The sequence below is a fragment of the Heterocephalus glaber genome, unplaced genomic scaffold, assembly GCF_053883595.1.
Source record: "Heterocephalus glaber isolate CG9 unplaced genomic scaffold, H.glaber_assembly_v1.0 deba00000122, whole genome shotgun sequence".
In the NCBI taxonomy this organism is placed as follows: domain Eukaryota; kingdom Metazoa; phylum Chordata; class Mammalia; order Rodentia; family Bathyergidae; genus Heterocephalus; species Heterocephalus glaber.
Genome location: NW_028258138.1, coordinates 72,115,085 through 72,130,150, shown reverse-complemented (window position 1 = coordinate 72,130,150; position 15,066 = coordinate 72,115,085). Strand labels below are relative to the sequence as shown.

At 52.5% G+C, this 15,066-nt stretch overlaps 1 long non-coding RNA gene and 1 pseudogene across 2 annotated transcripts; one reads left to right on the top strand and one right to left on the bottom strand.

Annotated features, from left to right (window-relative positions):
- The first annotated feature begins 221 nt into the window (after positions 1-221).
- On the top strand, positions 222-3,750 carry LOC147830487 (uncharacterized). 2 transcript variants are annotated; one of them, XR_015451032.1, is made up of 4 exons: positions 222-571; positions 2,551-2,612; positions 2,785-2,911; positions 3,334-3,750. It is a non-coding gene; the product is annotated as an uncharacterized LOC147830487 (long non-coding RNA). The 2 variants fall into 2 exon arrangements; XR_015451033.1 differs by lacking the exon at positions 222-571 and adding an exon at positions 1,809-2,130.
- Positions 3,751-6,620: 2,870 nt separating this feature from the next.
- Positions 6,621-13,364, bottom strand: LOC147830486 (uncharacterized protein C2orf78-like; annotated as a pseudogene).
- Between the last annotated feature and the right edge of the window lie 1,702 nt (positions 13,365-15,066).

The window sequence follows — 15,066 nt, the reverse complement described above, 5'->3', positions numbered from 1 at the left end:
AAATACTAGCATTTCCCTAGTGTGGCTCCTCTGCCCTCACCCCTGATGGCCCCACCCCAACCCACTCCATTCCTGCCCCCCACCTCCATCCAACCAACTGCCACTTTACTCCCATTCCCTCTTTTGCTCTCGCTGCCCCGATTCCTGAAGCCCTCTGGTGCTTGTGTCCTGAGATCCTGAGGGTGTCCCTGTGTTTGCTTGTGTCCTAGGCAGACCCCCGAAGCTGGTTCATCTTGTGCCCTGCTTCTGAGGACTGCACACCCAGACCAAGGTACCTGTAAAGATTTTTGGGAGAACAGGACCTGACAGGACCCTGGGCTTCATCTTCAGGCCCGTTTACAAGTTTGATTTCTCCCAACCGTGACCTCTGCACACTGTGCCCTGAAAGCCAGGTTGGCAGCCTGAAGGTGGGCACTCACTCACCCTGTGAGGTCTTCCTCCCGGGCTGGGCCCCAAACTGATGCCTCCTTGCCTCTGCATCCAACGGGATCCCAGACCACTGCTGTCACACTCTGCAGTGTGGCTGAAGCTTGAAACTGGTCTGCTGAGTGAAAGACTCCACACCTAACAGGTTGGTCATTGAATGACTCCGTGCTCAGGCAAGGTGCAGATAGGCAAATGCAGAGAGGGTAGTGGTGGGGACCACTAAGGGGTTTCAGGGACTTCCCCCTGGGATGACGAAAATGCTACAGACCCCATCATGGACTAAATGCCAGTTTTTGTATTTTTAAGTGTGGGATTTTGCTTAGAAAAATCTACCTAAAGAACCCATTTTTACAATGGAAAATACTAACATTTCCCTAGTGTGGCTCCTCTGCCCTCACCCCTGATGGCCCCACCCCACCTCACTCCATTCCTGCCCCCACCTCCGTCCCACCAACTGCCACTTTACATCCATGCCCCCTCCCCTCTCCTTGCCCCTATTCCTGAAGCGCTCTGGTGCTTGTGTCCTGAGATCCTGAGGTTGTCCCTGTGTTTCCTCGTGTCCTAGGCAGATGCCCGAAGCTGGATCATCTTGTGCCCTCCTTGTGAGGCCTGCACACCCAGACCAAGGTACCTGTCCAGATTTTGGGAGAACAGGACCTGACAGGACCCTGGGCTTCATCTTCAGGCCCGCTTACAAGTTTGATTTCTCCCAACCGTGACCTCTGCACACTGTGCCCTGAAAGCCAGGTTGGCAGCCTGAAGGTGGGCACTCACTCACCCTGTGAGGTCTTCCTCCCGGGCTGGGCCCCAAACTGATGCCTCCTTGCCTCTGCATCCAACGGGATCCCAGACCACTGCTGTCACACTCTGCGGTGTGGCTGAAGCTTGAAACCGGTCTGCTGAGTGAAAGACTCCACACCTAACAAGTTGGTCATTGAATGACTCCGTGCTCAGGCAAGGTGCAGATAGGCAAATGCAGAGAGGGTAGTGGTGGGGACCACTAAGGCTTGGAAGGACTTCCCCCTGGGATGACGAAAATGCTACAGACCCCATCTTGGACTAAATGCCAGTTTTTGTATTTTTAAGTGGGAGATTTTGTGTAGAAAAATCTATCTAAAGGACCCATTTTTACAATGGAAAATACTAGCATTTCCCCAGTGTGGCTCCTCTGCCCTCACCCCTGATGGCCCCACCCCACCTCACTCCATTCCTGCCCCCACCTCCATCCCACCAACTACCACTTTACCCCCATTCCCCCTCGCCTCTTGCTGCCCCTATTCCTGAAGCGCTCTGGTGCTTGTGTCCTGAGATCCTGAGGTTGTCCCTGTGTTTCCTCGTGTCCTAGGCAGATGCCCGAAGCTGGATCATCTTGTGCCCTCCTTGTGAGGCCTGCACACCCAGACCAAGGTACCTGTCCAGATTTTGGGAGAACAGGACCTGACAGGACCCTGGGCTTCATCTTCAGGCCCGTTTACGTTTGATTTCTCCCAACCGTGACCTCTGCACACTGTGCCCTGAAAGCCAGGTTGGCAGCCTGAAGGTGGGCACTCACTCACCCTGTGAGGTCTTCCTCCCGGGCTGGGCCCCAAACTGATGCCTCCTTGCCTCTGCATCCAACGGGATCCCAGACCACTGCTGTCACACTCTGCGGTGTGGCTGAAGCTTGAAACCGGTCTGCCGAGTAAAAGACTCCACACCTAACAGGTTGGTCATTGAATGACACCGCGCTCAGGCAAGGTGCAGATAGGCAAATGCAGAGAGGGTAGTGGTGGGGACCACTAAGGCTTGGAAGGACTTCTCCTTGGGATGTCAAAATTGCTACAGACCCCATCTTAGGCTAAATGCCAGTTTTTGTATTTTTAAGTGTGGGATTTTGTTTAGAAAAACCTATCTAAAGAACCCATTTTTACAATGGAAAATACTAGCATTTCCCTAGTGTGGCTCCTCTGCCATCACCCCTGATGGCCCCACCCCACCTCACTCCATTCCTGCCCCCACCTCCATCCCACCAACTGCCACTTTACTCCCATTCCCTCTTTCGCTCTCGCTGCCCCGATCCCTGAAGCCCTCTGGTGCTTGTGTCCTGAGATCCTGAGGGTGTCCCTGTGTTTGCTCGTGTCCTAGGCAGACCCCTGAAGCTGGTTCATCTTGTGCCCTGCCTCTGAGGACTGCACACCCAGACCAAGGTACCTGTAAAGATTTTGGGAGAACAGGACCTGACAGGACCCTGGGCTTCATCTTCGGGCCCGTTTACAAGTTTGATTTTGCCCAACTGTGACCTCTGCACACTGTGCCCTGAAAGCCAGGTTGGCTGCCTGAAGGTGGGCACTCACTCACCCTGTGAGGTCTTCCTCCCAGGCTGGGCTCCAAACTGATGCCTCCTTGCCTCTGCATCCAACGGGATCCCACACCACTGCTATCACACTCTGCGGTGTGGCTGAAGCTTGAAACTGGTCTGCTGAGTGAAAGACTCCACACCTAACAGGTTGGTCATTGAATGACTCCGTGCTCAGGTAAGGTGCAGATAGGCAAATGCAGAGAGGGTAGTGGTGGGGACCACTAAGGGCTTTCAGAGACTTCCCCCTGGGATGACGAAAATGCTACAGACACCATCATGGACTAAATGCCAGTTTTTGTATTTTTCAGTGTGGGATTTTGTTTAGAAAAATCTATCTAAAGGACCCATTTTTACAATGGAAAATACTAGCATTTCCCTAGTGTGGCTCCTCTGCCCTCACCCCTGATGGCCCCACCCCAACCCACTCCATTCCTGGCCCCCACCTCCATCCCACCAACTGCCACTTTACTCCCATTCCCTCTTTCGCTCTCGCTGCCCCGATTCCTGAAGCCCTCTGGTGCTTGTGTCCTGAGATCCTGAGGGTGTCCCTGTGTTTGCTCGTGTCCTAGGCAGACCCCTGAAGCTGGTTCATCTTGTGCCCTGCTTCTGAGGACTGCACACCCAGACCAAGGTACCTGTCCAGATTTTGGGAGAACAGGACCTGACAGGACCCTGGGCTTCATCTTCAGGCCCGTTTACAAGTTTGATTTCTCCCAACCGTGACCTCTGCACACTGTGCCCTGAAAGCCAGGTTGGCTGCCTGAAGGTGGGCACTCACTCACCCTGTGAGGTCTTCCTCCCGGGCTGGGCCCCAAACTGATGCCTCCTTGCCTCTGCATCCAACGGGATCCCAGACCACTGCTGTCACACTCTGCGGTGTGGCTGAAGCTTGAAACCGGTCTGCTGAGTGAAAGACTCCACACCTAACAAGTTGGTCATTGAATGACTCCGTGCTCAGGCAAGGTGCAGATAGGCAAATGCAGAGAGGGTAGTGGTGGGGACCACTAAGGCTTGGAAGGACTTCCCCCTGGGATGACGAAAATGCTACAGACCCCATCTTGGACTAAATGCCAGTTTTTGTATTTTTAAGTGGGAGATTTTGTGTAGAAAAATCTATCTAAAGGACCCATTTTTACAATGGAAAATACTAGCATTTCCCCAGTGTGGCTCCTCTGCCCTCACCCCTGATGGCCCCACCCCACCTCACTCCATTCCTGCCCCCACCTCCATCCCACCAACTACCACTTTACCCCCATTCCCCCTCGCCTCTTGCTGCCCCTATTCCTGAAGCGCTCTGGTGCTTGTGTCCTGAGATCCTGAGGTTGTCCCTGTGTTTCCTCATGTCCTAGGCAGATGCCCGAAGCTGGATCATCTTGTGCCCTCCTTGTGAGGCCTGCACACCCAGACCAAGGTACCTGTCCAGATTTTGGGAGAACAGGACCTGACAGGACCCTGGGCTTCATCTTCAGGCCCGTTTACAAGTTTGATTTCTCCCAACCGTGACCTCTGCACACTGTGCCCTGAAAGCCAGGTTGGCAGCCTGAAGGTGGGCACTCACTCACCCTGTGAGGTCTTCCTCCCGGGCTGGGCCCCAAACTGATGCCTCCTTGCCTCTGCATCCAACGGGATCCCAGACCACTGCTGTCACACTCTGCGGTGTGGCTGAAGCTTGAAACCGGTCTGCCGAGTAAAAGACTCCACACCTAACAGGTTGGTCATTGAATGACACCGCGCTCAGGCAAGGTGCAGATAGGCAAATGCAGAGAGGGTAGTGGTGGGGACCACTAAGGCTTGGAAGGACTTCTCCTTGGGATGTCAAAATTGCTACAGACCCCATCTTAGGCTAAATGCCAGTTTTTGTATTTTTAAGTGTGGGATTTTGTTTAGAAAAACCTATCTAAAGAACCCATTTTTACAATGGAAAATACTAGCATTTCCCTAGTGTGGCTCCTCTGCCATCACCCCTGATGGCCCCACCCCACCTCACTCCATTCCTGCCCCCACCTCCATCCCACCAACTGCCACTTTACTCCCATTCCCTCTTTCGCTCTCGCTGCCCCGATCCCTGAAGCCCTCTGGTGCTTGTGTCCTGAGATCCTGAGGGTGTCCCTGTGTTTGCTCGTGTCCTAGGCAGACCCCTGAAGCTGGTTCATCTTGTGCCCTGCCTCTGAGGACTGCACACCCAGACCAAGGTACCTGTAAAGATTTTTGGGAGAACAGGACCTGACAGGACCCTGGGCTTCATCTTCGGGCCCGTTTACAAGTTTGATTTTGCCCAACTGTGACCTCTGCACACTGTGCCCTGAAAGCCAGGTTGGCTGCCTGAAGGTGGGCACTCACTCACCCTGTGAGGTCTTCCTCCCAGGCTGGGCTCCAAACTGATGCCTCCTTGCCTCTGCATCCAACGGGATCCCACACCACTGCTATCACACTCTGCGGTGTGGCTGAAGCTTGAAACTGGTCTGCTGAGTGAAAGACTCCACACCTAACAGGTTGGTCATTGAATGACTCCGTGCTCAGGTAAGGTGCAGATAGGCAAATGCAGAGAGGGTAGTGGTGGGGACCACTAAGGGCTTTCAGAGACTTCCCCCTGGGATGACGAAAATGCTACAGACACCATCATGGACTAAATGCCAGTTTTTGTATTTTTCAGTGTGGGATTTTGTTTAGAAAAATCTATCTAAAGGACCCATTTTTACAATGGAAAATACTAGCATTTCCCTAGTGTGGCTCCTCTGCCCTCACCCCTGATGGCCCCACCCCAACCCACTCCATTCCTGGCCCCCACCTCCATCCCACCAACTGCCACTTTACTCCCATTCCCTCTTTCGCTCTCGCTGCCCCGATTCCTGAAGCCCTCTGGTGCTTGTGTCCTGAGATCCTGAGGGTGTCCCTGTGTTTGCTCGTGTCCTAGGCAGACCCCTGAAGCTGGTTCATCTTGTGCCCTGCTTCTGAGGACTGCACACCCAGACCAAGGTACCTGTCCAGATTTTGGGAGAACAGGACCTGACAGGACCCTGGGCTTCATCTTCAGGCCCGTTTACAAGTTTGATTTCTCCCAACCGTGACCTCTGCACACTGTGCCCTGAAAGCCAGGTTGGCTGCCTGAAGGTGGGCACTCACTCACCCTGTGAGGTCTTCCTCCCGGGCTGGGCCCCAAACTGATTCCTCCTTGCCTCTCCATCCAGCGGAATCCCTGAGCATTGCTGAACCTGACTGGAAAAGGCCCGCAGTGATCCTGGTCTCACGTGTTTGGAAGCTAAGTGAGCTGGCACCCCTCTGCCGCCCTGCGCGTGGGTGTTGTGGAAGTGGTGATTTTTATTGTGGGCCATGTTCCAGGTGGGCCTTGTGCTGATGACACTCATGTGTCCAGGTATGACACCATTCACTGCCCCCAGGACAGCCAGTCCCCTGGTAGCTTCACCGAGGTTTGGGAGCCACATTTCCCAGCTATAATCTGAGGTGGCCCAGGTGTGTTGGAGATGTGTCCTGGATCAAAACCCAGGCTCCACGAGAGGGGTGATGCCTTTCCTCTGCTCAGCCCACACCCATCCTGTGCTGTCACGGACCTTGTCCAAATCGTATTCTTTCACCCTGACCCAAGACTTAGTGTCTCCTGTCATTTTACCCATATTCAATTCTTCTTCTGAGCCCATGTGATCTCTCTACTTTGGCCTTTTTGACTCAAATCTTATTTCTTTCTCCTTGCCCAGTTCTTAACTTGTGTGCCCATGTTCTCCCACCCAGCATGAAGTTGCTTCTTTTAAATGCATGCTTTGATCCCCACCTGTACCACAGTGAACACACCTCAAAATTTAAAAGTGGGCTTTATTTCCTATTTGTCCTACGGAGCTCCTCTGCTGAGGAGCTATATTATAATGAAAATAACCAGGATGTGGTTATGATAATCTTCAGTGGTACATCAGAATCAGCAAATTTCTACTTCTCTCTGCATATCTAAGTGGAGAACCACTTGGTACCAAAGTGGCTGGACAGTGTTCCTGGCTCTCGTCTTACATATCCATAGTATGGAGCAATTTCCATGTCTCTCCATCTCTGCCTGAAAAACTGCAGCTTCCCTAAGGAGGTGTATTTGGCAGCCAGCTCCCGCTCTAGCTGAGCCTGCCTCTTCATCGCTTCTCGCTCTGGTCTCTGTTCCTCTGTAATCGGGGTTGACAGGACTGCTTGGGGAACGCTGGGCTCCCTCCAGGGAATTCGCTGGCGGCTGAAGTCTTCGATGAGATATGGGTGGCACCATTGAGATGGGGAACTGCACCGCTTGGTCAGAGCAGTGGCTACAGGCACTCTTCTGAGTGAGGAGCAAGGTGATGTTGCCCAGGATGCAGGCTTAGACACCGCAGGCTGAGGAACTCCAGGCTGGGTCTTCCAGGTCAGGCGTGCTTGGCTGGCATTGTTCAGAACTGGCTGAGTGGGTTTGAGGGCATACATCAGAGAGGTGTTGCCAGCAGCTGTTTGGGATGGCTGTGCTGTGTCAGTGGCAGCAGGTTGGATAGGGTGAGCTATAGTGGGCTGCCTTGAGGCTGGAGGCTGTGGCCTTCGGCAAACGGGTCGGGATGGAGGCTTTTCTGGGCTGGGAAAAGACAGTGGTATTAACTTCACCGGCCCAGGTGGGGGCAGCTCACTCAGGGATGTAGATGAAGCCTCTGCTTCTGCAGTGCTGTGGGGGTTCTGGGCGTCATCCCGAGGGATTTTCCCCTCACATGGGCCCCCTGGCCAAGATTTGCATGTTGATATCTTGAGATCTTTGGTGATACTCGGTGATCCCAGGGCCCTGGAGGAAAAGCTTCCACCTTTCTTATCCAACTTCTTCCCTAAAGGGTGGAAAACCTGCACAGATTCCAGCAAGTGCATGCCTAGCCTGGTGTGAGGCATTTTAAATACCTCCTGGCCAGTCACAGGTTGGTGTCTCTTGTGCTTCCTTCCATTTAGGAACTGTTGCCATCACTTCTGCCTTGACCTTAGGGTCTGATTGCTTCCTGTCAAGAGATTTCATGACATTGTTACCTGTGGTTCCCTTCAACCTCACTTTGGAATGGCCCGTACCTTGGTTGTTTCTGCTTTAATGTTATCACTGGAGGATTTCTGTAGGACTTTTCAGGCATGTCCACGGGAGCCCTGTCACTGGCTGTTGTACTAAACAGGCACCCGTCTTCCCCTGACAGTCTCTCAGGGGCCTTCAGCTGCATTTTAGCCTCAGGAGCTCTAGTGCTCAGCTCAGAAGCTTTATGTTTCTTCTTCCTCATCTTAGCTGAAAGACACTTGGTGATAGCTGAGTTTTCCGGCACACAATTCTCATGAATGTCATCAGTGTCTTAGGCTTGGATGGCTTTGGGCTGATTGGACTGATCAAGATCATCCAAGGTCTGGCGCACCTGGGGAAGTGGAATGTCCTCTACCAGGGCCCCAATATCTGCCCAACCCGGGCTGGGCTCAATCCCCTTGTCAAGGGTCCCTGGGTCCTGGAGACTCGGGTGCCACTTTCCCAAGAGGGCATCTTCAGAACGAGGATTCTCAGGGATTGGATGCTCAGTGGAAGCCAGCAGCTCGGGAGAGTCAGGGGATGCTAAGGAGAGTAAAGTTAGGTCTTGGGTTCCTATAAAGATCTTCTGGGCATCCAGAGGCTCTAAGCTGTCACTTCTCATCTCATCCCAGTTCTCCTTCTCTGGTTGCTCCCAGCTTGAATCCAAGGCCAAGGAATGAGTGGAATTCTGCACTGGAGCTCCCACTGAAATGCCCCCAGACTCAGTTGGTGGGCTTCCCTCAAGCAACTGGGTACTTCTGGTGCTGCAGGACTCCGGGATTTCTGCAAGTTGTGACACACACCCTGCCTGGCTCAGGGCTTGCCATCCCACATGTGTCTCTGTCTCTGGGGAAATGTCCTTTACTGCAAATGAAACAAGGCAAAAGTCAGTCTTTCCTAAGGGAGTTGCACCCCGTTCACACCAGCACAGCCCTCAGGAGCCCACCAAGAGTCAGCAAGACCTTTCCAGTCTCTCTTCTTAAGGACCATGGACAGGACCTTGCTTTCTAGCTGGGAGGTAACGGTTCTTCCTGCTTATCACCTGATGTCTTTATTTCATGGCTTTCTTTTTAGGGCCTAGGATTGTTCTTATTCAAAGGAAACAAAGTGATTTTTAGGTCAGGATATATTTTGCTACCTTGGGAGAGTATTGTTTGGTGTGCACGAGGCCCTGTGCACTATATACCCTCTACACACACACACACACACACACACACACACACGCGCGCACGCGCGCACGCACGCATGCACGCACGCACGCAGAAGTGCAAGTGCCCACATATGTGCACTCTCACAGATAGAGGTGTTCAGGTGCAGCTTCCTACTCCCAGGTACACTCAGTGCTCTCCTCTCTTGCTGGTATAAGAACATCTCTTGCCATGGACTAGGAGAGATAAGGTCATCCTTATGCAAAATGTCAGCAGGACAGGTACTGAGGCACATGCTTTGGATGGCATCTCTGAAATATAAGGTATTCCATCTTGCTGAAAATGAGGGAAATGAAACTGTCCTCACCACCTTAAACTGGGAAGTGTCTTCCCAAGGGACCACAGCAATAGAAGACCAAAGGGAATTGCTTATGGAGGGCTGCTAAAGGGGAACTCATCCTCAAGAGCTCTGAGAAGTGTGGCCTGCCTCAGTGGCCTCCTGGGCTGCTCTTGTGCAGCAGGGATGGCCACTACAGTGTCGTGCATTCCCTCCTTACAGAGTCTGGAAGCAGAGCCCATCTCAGGCCTGAAACTCTGCCTATCTCTATGCTTACCTGTGCTCAGCAGGAGATTCATCCCTCCTGCAGAGTGTTACCCCGATCCCTTTTGCTTCTGCTCTCAGGACCCATCTTGGAAACTCGCTTCCATGTTGGCTTGCACAGATCCAGGATAGCAGATCGCATTAGAAGCTGATGTTAGGACATATTTGTGCTGAATCACCTTCAACACCTTTACTATCTCTGGCTGAGGGGCAGCTGCCCCACTGCCTGTATGTGACACAAACTCATAGGGCTGCAGTCCTCCAAGCTCTGCACATATCAGAGCCCCCGTTGCACTTTGATTGCAGTAGTAGTAGCCATGTCCTTGGTTCGGAGCATATGGTGATGGTATTGGCTGAGCCAGGCTGGCAGCTGTAGATGGATAAATGGGGATGATGGAATTAGCATGGGCAGGCAAAGAAGAGAAAGCAACTGTTGTGCTCTGGTTAGTGACAGTCACTGTAAATGTCTCAAATGGTGGATGCCTGCTTCCAGAGCCTGGCATGCCATCCCACTACCAAATAGCTGGATAGGACGCGACCAAAGAGGACAGCTGGCTCTGGCCAGCAGCCCCCGAAACCCTACTTTCACTACAGTGTTGGTAAATGTAGGAACTGGCCACGACTGCCTGGAAGTAGGTGACAGAACCTGAGGGCAGTAGCCATGTTGACCTGAGGGCGGGGGCACTTGTTGTTAAGGGAGCAGCCTTGCTCATGACGGAAGGTGATAGCTCCAGAGGACTGGAGGTTCCCATGGATGGTGGGGTTTGGATCTTTTCTGTAGGAAGCAAGAAGACCATGAAAACATGGGTGAGACTGACAAATTCTCACTATATTTGAGCACCAACATTATCTATCCTGAAGTCCTTGCAATCGGGATGCCTGTGATACCAATATTTAGTGGGCGACCAGGAATTTCTTTCAGATGGTCCTTAAGAGCTGGAACAGTTTGGCACTCTTTCCCTGAGCTACCTGCCACCCACTTGGGTCACCGGAGATCCAATGAATCCCATCCATGTGTGCTCTGTGCACCCACAGAGCCTTCTCCCTACCCTGTGCTGCCCTTCGGCCTGCCTTCACACTGACTCATGACCCTGGGTGGTGGATTTGGAGCCTTTCAGACCGAGAAGGTCCTTGGAGAACTGCAACCTTATCAGTCATGGGTGGGGAGACTGAGACAGGAGAGGCCCGTTGACTTGTTCAAGCCCTCCCAAGGTGCACTACTGGGACTCGATTACAGAGCATGGCTTCCCTTTCTCAGGACTTTGTGTGCTGGGCACAGGCCAGAAACCAGCAGGAAAGGAACTTTTAACCTCCACATTTTTGCTACTCACTTGCTAGAAGACAGCATGACTCTTGCCACTGTTAACTTTGGTTCTCTTGGCCCTCCCTGTCCCATGGCCCCTACCTTGGTTGGTTCTGCCGGATGCCTTCATTGGAGACTTTCTTTAGGGCTTCTCAGCCGTGTCCACGGGAGCCCAGTTACTGGCTGCTGCACTAAAAATGCACCCTTCTTTCCCTGACAGTCTCTCAGGGGCCTTCAGCTGCATTTTAGCCTCAGGAGCTCTAGTGCTCAGCTCAGAAGCTTTATGTTTCTTCTTCCTCATCTTAGCTGAAAGACACTTGGTGATAGCTGAGTTTTCCGGCACACAATTCTCATGAATGTCATCAGTGTCTTAGGCTTGGATGGCTTTGGGCTGATTGGACTGATCAAGATCATCCAAGGTCTGGCGCACCTGGGGAAGTGGAATGTCCTCTACCAGGGCCCCAATATCTGCCCAACCCGGGCTGGGCTCAATCCCCTTGTCAAGGGTCCCTGGGTCCTGGAGACTCGGGTGCCACTTTCCCAAGAGGGCATCTTCAGAACGAGGATTCTCAGGGATTGGATGCTCAGTGGAAGCCAGCAGCTCGGGAGAGTCAGGGGATGCTAAGGAGAGTAAAGTTAGGTCTTGGGTTCCTATAAAGATCTTCTGGGCATCCAGAGGCTCTAAGCTGTCACTTCTCATCTCATCCCAGTTCTCCTTCTCTGGTTGCTCCCAGCTTGAATCCAAGGCCAAGGAATGAGTGGAATTCTGCACTGGAGCTCCCACTGAAATGCCCCCAGACTCAGTTGGTGGGCTTCCCTCAAGCAACTGGGTACTTCTGGTGCTGCAGGACTCCGGGATTTCTGCAAGTTGTGACACACACCCTGCCTGGCTCAGGGCTTGCCATCCCACATGTGTCTCTGTCTCTGGGGAAATGTCCTTTACTGCAAATGAAACAAGGCAAAAGTCAGTCTTTCCTAAGGGAGTTGCACCCCGTTCACACCAGCACAGCCCTCAGGAGCCCACCAAGAGTCAGCAAGACCTTTCCAGTCTCTCTTCTTAAGGACCATGGACAGGACCTTGCTTTCTAGCTGGGAGGTAACGGTTCTTCCTGCTTATCACCTGATGTCTTTATTTCATGGCTTTCTTTTTAGGGCCTAGGATTGTTCTTATTCAAAGGAAACAAAGTGATTTTTAGGTCAGGATATATTTTGCTACCTTGGGAGAGTATTGTTTGGTGTGCACGAGGCCCTGTGCACTATATACCCTCTACACACACACACACACACACACACACACACACGCGCGCGCGCGCACGCATGCACGCACGCACGCAGAAGTGCAAGTGCCCACATATGTGCACTCTCACAGATAGAGGTGTTCAGGTGCAGCTTCCTACTCCCAGGTACACTCAGTGCTCTCCTCTCTTGCTGGTATAAGAACATCTCTTGCCATGGACTAGGAGAGATAAGGTCATCCTTATGCAAAATGTCAGCAGGACAGGTACTGAGGCACATGCTTTGGATGGCATCTCTGAAATATAAGGTATTCCATCTTGCTGAAAATGAGGGAAATGAAACTGTCCTCACCACCTTAAACTGGGAAGTGTCTTCCCAAGGGACCACAGCAATAGAAGACCAAAGGGAATTGCTTATGGAGGGCTGCTAAAGGGGAACTCATCCTCAAGAGCTCTGAGAAGTGTGGCCTGCCTCAGTGGCCTCCTGGGCTGTTCTTGTGCAGCAGGGATGGCCACTACAGTGTCGTGCATTCCCTCCTTACAGAGTCTGGAAGCAGAGCCCATCTCAGGCCTGAAACTCTGCCTATCTCTATGCTTACCTGTGCTCAGCAGGAGATTCATCCCTCCTGCAGAGTGTTACCCCGATCCCTTTTGCTTCTGCTCTCAGGACCCATCTTGGAAACTCGCTTCCATGTTGGCTTGCACAGATCCAGGATAGCAGATCGCATTAGAAGCTGATGTTAGGACATATTTGTGCTGAATCACCTTCAACACCTTTACTATCTCTGGCTGAGGGGCAGCTGCCCCACTGCCTGTATGTGACACAAACTCATAGGGCTGCAGTCCTCCAAGCTCTGCACATATCAGAGCCCCCGTTGCACTTTGATTGCAGTAGTAGTAGCCATGTCCTTGGTTCGGAGCATATGGTGATGGTATTGGCTGAGCCAGGCTGGCAGCTGTAGATGGATAAATGGGGATGATGGAATTAGCATGGGCAGGCAAAGAAGAGAAAGCAACTGTTGTGCTCTGGTTAGTGACAGTCACTGTAAATGTCTCAAATGGTGGATGCCTGCTTCCAGAGCCTGGCATGCCATCCCACTACCAAATAGCTGGATAGGACGCGACCAAAGAGGACAGCTGGCTCTGGCCAGCAGCCCCCGAAACCCTACTTTCACTACAGTGTTGGTAAATGTAGGAACTGGCCACGACTGCCTGGAAGTAGGTGACAGAACCTGAGGGCAGTAGCCATGTTGACCTGAGGGCGGGGGCACTTGTTGTTAAGGGAGCAGCCTTGCTCCTGACGGAAGGTGATAGCTCCAGAGGACTGGAGGTTCCCATGGATGGTGGGGTTTGGATCTTTTCTGTAGGAAGCAAGAAGACCATGAAAACATGGGTGAGACTGACAAATTCTCACTATATTTGAGCACCAACATTATCTATCCTGAAGTCCTTGCAATCGGGATGCCTGTGATACCAATATTTAGTGGGCGACCAGGAATTTCTTTCAGATGGTCCTTAAGAGCTGGAACAGTTTGGCACTCTTTCCCTGAGCTACCTGCCACCCACTTGGGTCACCGGAGATCCAATGAATCCCATCCATGTGTGCTCTGTGCACCCACAGAGCCTTCTCCCTACCCTGTGCTGCCCTTCGGCCTGCCTTCACACTGACTCATGACCCTGGGTGGTGGATTTGGAGCCTTTCAGACCGAGAAGGTCCTTGGAGAACTGCAACCTTATCAGTCATGGGTGGGGAGACTGAGACAGGAGAGGCCCGTTGACTTGTTCAAGCCCTCCCAAGGTGCACTACTGGGACTCGATTACAGAGCATGGCTTCCCTTTCTCAGGACTTTGTGTGCTGGGCACAGGCCAGAAACCAGCAGGAAAGGAACTTTTAACCTCCACATTTTTGCTACTCACTTGCTAGAAGACAGCATGACTCTTGCCACTGTTAACTTTGGTTCTCTTGGCCCTCCCTGTCCCATGGCCCCTACCTTGGTTGGTTCTGCCGGATGCCTTCATTGGAGACTTTCTTTAGGGCTTCTCAGCCGTGTCCACGGGAGCCCAGTTACTGGCTGCTGCACTAAAAATGCACCCTTCTTTCCCTGACAGTCTCTCAGGGGCCTTCAGCTGCATTTTAGCCTCAGGAGCTCTAGTGCTCAGCTCAGAAGCTTTATGTTTCTTCTTCCTCATCTTAGCTGAAAGACACTTGGTGATAGCTGAGTTTTCCGGCACACAATTCTCATGAATGTCATCAGTGTCTTAGGCTTGGATGGCTTTGGGCTGATTGGACTGATCAAGATCATCCAAGGTCTGGCGCACCTGGGGAAGTGGAATGTCCTCTACCAGGGCCCCAATATCTGCCCAACCCGGGCTGGGCTCAATCCCCTTGTCAAGGGTCCCTGGGTCCTGGAGACTCGGGTGCCACTTTCCCAAGAGGGCATCTTCAGAACGAGGATTCTCAGGGATTGGATGCTCAGTGGAAGCCAGCAGCTCGGGAGAGTCAGGGGATGCTAAGGAGAGTAAAGTTAGGTCTTGGGTTCCTATAAAGATCTTCTGGGCATCCAGAGGCTCTAAGCTGTCACTTCTCATCTCATCCCAGTTCTCCTTCTCTGGTTGCTCCCAGCTTGAATCCAAGGCCAAGGAATGAGTGGAATTCTGCACTGGAGCTCCCACTGAAATGCCCCCAGACTCAGTTGGTGGGCTTCCCTCAAGCAACTGGGTACTTCTGGTGCTGCAGGACTCCGGGATTTCTGCAAGTTGTGACACACACCCTGCCTGGCTCAGGGCTTGCCATCCCACATGTGTCTCTGTCTCTGGGGAAATGTCCTTTACTGCAAATGAAACAAGGCAAAAGTCAGTCTTTCCTAAGGGAGTTGCACCCCGTTCACACCAGCACAGCCCTCAGGAGCCCACCAAGAGTCAGCAAGACCTTTCCAGTCTCTCTTCTTAAGGACCATGGACAGGACCTTGCTTT